Below are 6,846 nucleotides of genomic sequence, written 5' to 3'. Positions count from 1 at the left end.
GACAAATCTTGAGCTCACTTTGTAGCCCAGGCTGGCCTCAAACTCGCAAAGATTACATACGAGCACCACCACACCTGGCAATTTATTTTTTTTTATTTATTTATTTTTTTTTTGGTTTTTCTCCGGTACCGGGAACCGAACTCACGACCTTGCGCTTGCGAGGCAGGCGCTTTTGCCGCTGAGCTAAATCCCCAGCCCCTCAAATGACTTTTAAATAACAGGCTCATTTAATAAATATGTCAGTCTCTTTCTCAGGTGAAAATAATCTCTAGGTATTGCAAACATAACCTCAGATGACAATGAGTTTTAAATAGTACTGAGGGTCTGCTAAGTGTTAATGAACATTGGGATAGACTTGGAGGATACAGAAATGAGTTATGATACCTGCTTTGAGGAGCTTATAGTTTCAAGAGAAAGGGGAATGATTTTTAAAAGATGGCTTAAAAGGAGTAAGGGTCTAAAACTTCATAAGAACCTGTTAAAGTTTTAACTTAAATCTCTTGATTCAGCAGTGGGATGCCACAGGGAATACACTGTGATCATTTCAAGTCATGCCTCCAAATGTTGGTCAGTGTGTTAAAGCTCTTTTTGTCAAGGCTGGATTTAGATTCTGTTGGTGACGTCCACTGATGGGAAGGCAGCCATGCTGTAGTGTGTTGATATATTGTACATGTACTTTCTCAGTTCATTTTGATTTTTACTTAACATATTCTTGACATTTTATCCATGGTATAAGTATGGCTAAGTTTTAATTCCTGTGCACATCTATGGGGATTCACTCAGAACTTCAAAGTTGATTTGATTATCTTAACCTGAAGACACTGGAAGATAAACAGAGGACAAGGAAGCTTTCAGAAGCTTCCCAAATCTGACTAATAGCAGAAACTTCTGTGAGATGAGGCTTCCCCAAATTTTCCCTTGGGGCAAGTCTATTACCAGGGTAGAGACTCCCAGATAAAAGTACCATAAGTCCACTCTTTCGGGCAGGTGCATGACCCAAAAGGCAGAGTCGGCTCTCATGCACATGAACAAACATCACAGACTTTCCTATCTTCCTTTGTTCTCCTACTAGCACATTTGCCTTTCCTAAAGAAACTTATTTGTTCTTCCTACATAAGCCTTTCCTCTGCCCTTCCTTTTCTCCTACTACGGTAGATCTATGAGTTTCTAATTGTACCCACTGGTGAGCTACCTACCTTTTTGTTAACTCCAGTTTATATCTGAGTACACTATTTCTGCTCTCTGTCTGCTTTTTGTCAGTTTAATTCAGTTGTCCCAGATACTCCAACTGAAAGAATAGAGGAAAACCTTTTCCTCCTGAAAAGTTCACTGCATAAATGGTGATTCAGTCTATGTAACATTATGTTAGGGGACATATATGATTAAATCGGAATTAGAAGGAGACAGAACTATTGTATTATCAAACTGGTAACAAGGAAGACAGCACATTTATGAGATTATTTCAAAATGTTCCCCGATGGCTTATGTGGGAGACCTCCATCGGGACAATAACCCCTTCTAACTAAAGGTCCTCCAATAACGGCTGGCAGTCAATGAATAGTGTGGTGTATATACTTAAATCCGTGAACATTTTCTTATATTGTACAAGTGATACATATATTAGTCTTGTATAACTAAACAGAGTCTAGTTGTACAAGATTAATATATGTTTAATCATAGAAATAAGTCAACATTTGTATTGACTACTAGAATTTTGCATTTAAATTCAGGCAAATGCAAATAATTTAGAATTAATGAATCCTTAATTTCATTGACAAGGCTACACAAAATGTGATAAGAATATTAGAATGTTGATATCTTTTCTTAATTTGACATATTATTGATTGGCAACCTTATTAAGTTGCCAGTTTCACTGCATATCAATTATGTATATAGACAATGTGATTGATTATTTCATTATATGCATATGTAGCACAGATAGATTTGAATTTTTTTCTGTTTGGATTTGGAATTTTCAGTAGCTTACTCAATTTGTGACTCATTGGTATATAGAAGCATTATTAATCTTCTATAGTTAGGTCTCTGAAATCTTAAATATGACAACAATTTTCATATTTTATTATTGCAAAAATAGCCACCTAAAGTAAAAATTCCAACACTTAAAAAGCAGTTTATACAGATGTACTTTTTTTTCTGAGAAAAATTTATCTGGTTTTTAAAAACATATTTATTACTCTAAGTAATCCAAGGACATAAATGATGTCAACTCATTCAGATGTTACCATAATAAGGGTTAATGATGTGTCTGATTTTGCGCTATTAAAAAAGAAATGTGATTGCTCAGTTTGCTATAATAGATATTTCTAATTTCCAAATGGCTTTTTTCTTCCTTTGAAAAAATGATTGCTAAAATCTTGTACACTAGTAATTAGCCCTTCCTTGGTCTCATTATTAAGCAAATAAAATAAATCAAAGACCTGATATCTGAAAGGAAAGCTTGGCTAACCTTCTTCATAGTTAGTGTTGTTAGCTACACACATATATCTCATGCAATTGTTAACTATGTAATTCAAGATTTAATAAGGGCACAGCACACAGTTACTACATTAGGGAGTTCTAAGGCAAAAGGCCTGAGATATATTAGAGAAAGTATAACTGTTTACCATATATTCAGTATACTATACTTTATTTATGAATCTAGAAATGCAAAATATTCTTCAATGGTTTTTGATTTTTCAGAACTGAGCATAGGCATTGAGTTCCAATGGATTTGAATATTTCACTCGTTTTACTTTTGATAAAATAAAATTCATTGTTTCCAACTAGATCTTTATTCCACTTTTAATTCAAAAATATTATTTTAAATTCTCCTACATTTTGATGCTCTATAAACTCTTCTTTGGTTTTACTTGAAAATATCTGCAAACATCTCTGTGAAAAATTTCTATGACTCACATAGCAAAGTACCACAGAGCAGATGGCTTAGAACACCAGAAATGTATTTTCTCAGTTTAGAAGGCTGTAAGTCTAAAGTTCTGGCAGGGCCATACTCCCTCTAAAACCTAAAATCAAGTTTGTCTGGTCCCTTGGGTTTCTTGTTCACACTTGGTAATGTGAAATTTTACAATTTTTCTGTTATATCTGGACTGGCTATAGGTCAATAATATTGATCTAAAAATGAATCACAAAAATAATAGGAACAAGATAAAACATACCATTTCTAGTACACATTGATTGCACACTAGCTCACAAGTAGTCTCAACAAATATCAAAGATTAAATATCATATGGAGCATTTTCTGTTTTCTTAAAACAATTTAATTAGAAATCAACAACAGAAAGAAAGAATTAAAAATGTATCTGTTTGAAAACTGAAAAATACATTCCCAGAAAACATATGGGTTATAGTTTTTAGAACTGAGCAACAACCAAAATACATATTAAAACTTATGGAATGCAGATAAAGTGGTGTTGTGGCTTAAATATCCTCCCAAACCCTCATACACTTGTAGATGGAGGTTTTTGGAGGTGGCTAAATCTAAGGTATGTAAATATGGATATAGGTATGTGATAATTGGTCCAGTGATTATCATCATTCTGGATGTGGGTAATGGAAAGGCCCATAGTGGGTGTGGATGACACCAACAAATAGGCTTTTAGGCTGGATGAGATAAAAGGGCTCCATGTTGCCGCTTGCTGCTTTCTGCCTGCCCTGCCGTGGACTGTTTCTCCTATGTCATGCTTCTCTACCACGTTGCCCTGCTTTGGAGCCCGCTGGGAAACTGTGAGCCAAAATGAACCTTTCCTTCTTTAACTCATGCATGTTGGGTATTTTGTCCTCTCAATGAAAAAGTAACAAGACAAGTAGTCTTTGTAAAATAAAATCTATAACCTTAAATTTATTAAGAAATGCTATTTTATAGGTCTCATGTTGGTTCTTTCCTCCTTACTTATTTTTAAAACACATGCTGTCTACTCACTGTAGGTTTTAAAAGATGAGATGTTGGACTACATCTTTCAGTTTCTTTGTCTACTTGAGTCATGACTAAATCTGTTCAGGTTTATACTTGGAGGTCAGCTTAAGTAAAAATAGAATCACTCTCCTGAGCTTTATGAAGATTCTTTCTAAATGTTTCCTTTAAGTCATCTGTCAGTCTTAATTTTTAGATGGTGTTTTGTTTTCAACTTTTTCTGCCTATGTCTTTATAAGAACTTCAGTTTAAAGATAGGAGATCACCATTAAGGATTGTTAATGAGTGCCATTTTAAATCAGAAATCCTCTGGCTTTCATTGCTCTGAAAATATGAGGATGTGAGCAAGGCAAATTAAGAGTTTACCTAAGCCACGTTTGGATCAGTTCAGGCAGAACCCAGGCAGATGTCCGACTGCATGAAGTATACAAATGCTCCTTTACCATCTCTGTGCAGGATTCATAATCTGCTTACAGAGGGGCTGGGGATTTAGCTCAGCAGCACAGCTCCTGTCTGGCAAGTGCGAGGTCATGTGTTCGATTCCCTGTACGGGAAAAAAAATTAAAAAAAAATTTTAAAAAATGTAATTTGCTTACAGAAAGAGCCCTAATTCTTTGTTTGCTCAAATGACTTACACTCTTATGACATACTTTCCTGTTCTATTTTACCTTCAATATCTTTTATCTATTATCTATTATCTATTTTCATTCCTAGGTTTACAGATTTCTTAGCAGGTTTATTAATGGACATGCCTTGTACACCATAAGACTGTCAGATGTGATACTAAATAAAACATGAAACCTTAACCCAAGAGTTTCCTCATTAAAAATTCCCCAGAATTTTGAATCAGAATACTGGAATTACGGTAAAGGCATCTATGGGGTTTAAAAAAATTTTTTTATGGTGCTGGAGATTGAACTCAGGGTCTCATATATGCTAAACAAGTACCCTACCACCAAGCTATATCCTTAGCCCCCTTCTGTAGCTTTAAAAAGTAATTCTGATTTATATCTCAGGTTGAAATTACTAATAATTAGTTTATTAACATGGTTAATATAGAAATCAATTCGACTTGGGCTGATTTCTTAAACGTGGATGACTCTAGTGCAACTGTAACAAATGAAGTGTTCAACAGAGCTTAGCCCTCATTTCATTCTGTCACTTATTAACATGTGCCTAGGGCCAGTCACTTTCTTTGTGCCTCAATTTTCTCATCTGTCCCAAAAGATTTATTTAGTGGGTTGCTATCTTGTCTAGGAGTTCTAGGTGTGAACTCAATGTTGGAAACAATAGATGACAAGATTCAGAACATTCTTAATAGAATGAATCACCAAGAAGTAGCCAAAGCTGTTTAGAGATATAAAGACCATAAGTAAGAGAAGATATACAGGTTAAACTGATCAGAAAGAAGACTATTTGAAGAGATTCACTGGCCTAGAAGGCATGGCCCCCACATGCTCTCTGATGGGTTTCTTGAAGGGTAGTGTTGCATTAATGTGGCTTTACCCATACCACATGCATGTCAGCCCTATAATTAGGAAAGTGTTTTGTCTCACTGTTTGTGAGATAGGAGCTTGCCCTCTCCACCACCCATGGAAGGGATGGGAAACACAGTAGAAAAGATTAGAAGAGGGTAAGAGAAAAATTTACTTTTTGTTGTATCTGAGTTAACATATCAACTATATTTTAAACCTATGAGGTCTATTCTATCAGCTCTGTGCACACTTATGATAGCATCTCCTCTAAATACTCTTCTGTCCTCCTAGCCCAAACCTAGAATCTTCTTGGGGCTCTCCCACCCAAGAACAGGCAAAGAATCCTGTGGTCTTATTTAGATCAAAGTGGGAGATGGCAAGAGTCAGTGTTACACTTGCTGAACACAGAGATCCAGGATGTGACATTTTCTGCTGTCCATGATTCTTGCTGCTGGGATGCAGCTGCCTGGCCCCAGTGTTGTAGATCTTGCTTTTGTTGTTGTTCTTTTCTCGTGTTTGGCCACTGTTCCCCAAAGCCCAGTGACTTCTAATGCACTCAAAATGCATGCATTACTTTTAATGTATGATACATAATAACCAGCCAATAACTGGTTGTCCTTATTGATCTAGACTTCCTGGGCTATGAAACTCATAGAGCTGTCAGTGTATCTGTCAACAGCACAAGACACGCAACTGTAGGGTTTCCAGTTTGTCTAACAGTGGGCTCTCAGTTTTCTCATCTTAGGGTAATTGCAGGTGGCATGGATCACTTACGTGAGTTCTTTGGGATTAGCTAGATAGAAGTGGATCTCTATCAGTGGAATTATCGAAGCTCCATCTTAGCTTTTTTTTTTTTTTTTTTCTAGCTGCACATTTCTTTGTTAATCTCATGCATTTTCATTGTTTTAAATATCACTTTTTAGTTGTATCTAAGTTATTCAAATCCATATGTCTAACTTTGTTCCATGTTCTTGATACCTCTATGTTGCCCACAGTTTTGCATTTTTCACAAGCATCTCAAATATAATGTGTTCCAGAGTAACCTTTAGAGTTCTGTCCCTCAAACTTGCTCTTCCCACATGTCTTTCATTCAGTAATTGCTATCATAACTTCATACAGCTTCCCACACAAGAAAACACCCTTACTCAATCTGTGATCATCCCTTGGCCAGAATATTTAGCTTATTACCTTTTTTGACTATCTCTATCCATTTCCCACATAGCAATGCATATATTGAAATGTCACACTGAGTCTCAGTAATAGGTACAATTAATGTGTGTCAATTGAAAAGAATAGATAATTGTCTTGTCTTTACATCTCCCAGTGACTTCCCATGGTGTTTAACAGAAGCCTCAGAAGTTTGGCATTGGCCTTCAAGCCCTGTAGGATTGATCTCTGAATATTTTATTGAACATCATCTCTCTTCATCCTCTGCTTGTG

General features: G+C 35.9%; 1 long non-coding RNA gene across 1 annotated transcript in view; it reads right to left on the bottom strand.

Annotated features, from left to right (window-relative positions):
• The window catches only part of LOC106146906, a 44,690-nt gene extending 40,227 nt beyond the window's left edge, over window positions 1-4,463 (bottom strand). Inside the window, exon 1 of the long non-coding RNA XR_001231532.1 lies at window positions 4,298-4,463. This is a non-coding gene — a long non-coding RNA (uncharacterized LOC106146906). The remainder of the gene's footprint in view (window positions 1-4,297) is intronic.
• Window positions 4,464-6,846: the final 2,383 nt, after the last annotated feature.

This window comes from Chinchilla lanigera, unplaced genomic scaffold, assembly GCF_000276665.1.
Source record: "Chinchilla lanigera isolate Chin_1 unplaced genomic scaffold, ChiLan1.0 scaffold00101, whole genome shotgun sequence".
Classification (NCBI taxonomy): Eukaryota; Metazoa; Chordata; class Mammalia; order Rodentia; family Chinchillidae; genus Chinchilla; species Chinchilla lanigera.
This window is presented reverse-complemented; position numbering and strand designations above follow the sequence as displayed.